This window comes from Elaeis guineensis, chromosome 8 (assembly GCF_000442705.2).
Source record: "Elaeis guineensis isolate ETL-2024a chromosome 8, EG11, whole genome shotgun sequence".
Lineage (NCBI taxonomy): Eukaryota > Viridiplantae > Streptophyta > Magnoliopsida > Arecales > Arecaceae > Elaeis > Elaeis guineensis.
Genome location: NC_026000.2, coordinates 17,046,920 through 17,047,782, shown reverse-complemented (window position 1 = coordinate 17,047,782; position 863 = coordinate 17,046,920).

Here is an 863-nt window from a genome sequence, read left to right as displayed (position 1 = left end):
CTAACAGCACCACTATTACACAAGAAGATACATCCCAATGTAAACTTTTTATCATCGACATCAGCCATAAAATTTGAATCGATGTATCCCTCAACTTTTAGCTTCGATCCTCCACCAAAGATAAACATCAAATCCTTAGTCCTTCTCAAGTACTTAAGGATATTTTTAACGGCAATCCAGTGTTCTTCATTTGAATTTATCTGATATCTACTGGTGACACTCACAGCAAGTGCTATATCAGGATGTGTACATAACATAGCATACATTAAACTCCATATTGCCAAAGCATAAGAGATCTTGCTCATGCACTGGATCTCCCCAGGTATGTCAGGGCATATCTTCTTGGAGAGATGAATACCATGTCTAAGGGACAAAAGATCCTTCTTGGAGTTTTTCATGCTGAATATCTTCAGCACTTTCTCTATGTATATATGCTGAGAGAGTCCTATCATTCTCTTAGATCTATCTCTATAGATCTTTATACCAAGAATGTAGAAAGCTTCTCCTAGGTCTTTCATGGCAAACTCTTTCGACAACCATACTTTGACTGACGTCAGAATGAAAATATCATTTTCGACCAGGAGAATGTCATCTAAGTACAATACAAGGAATGTGACAGTGCTCCCACTGACTTTTTTGTACACGCATGGTTCCTCTTCATTTTTGATGAAATCAAATATTTTGATCACATCATTGAAGTGAGTATTCCAACTTCGAGATGCTTGCTTGAGTCCATATATGGATCTTTGCAGTTTACAGATCTTGTGATCACTATCATTGGATGTGAAGCCCAGAGGCTGCTCCATATAGATATCTTTCTCAAGATATCCATTTAGGAAGGCAGTCTTCCCATCCATCTGTCA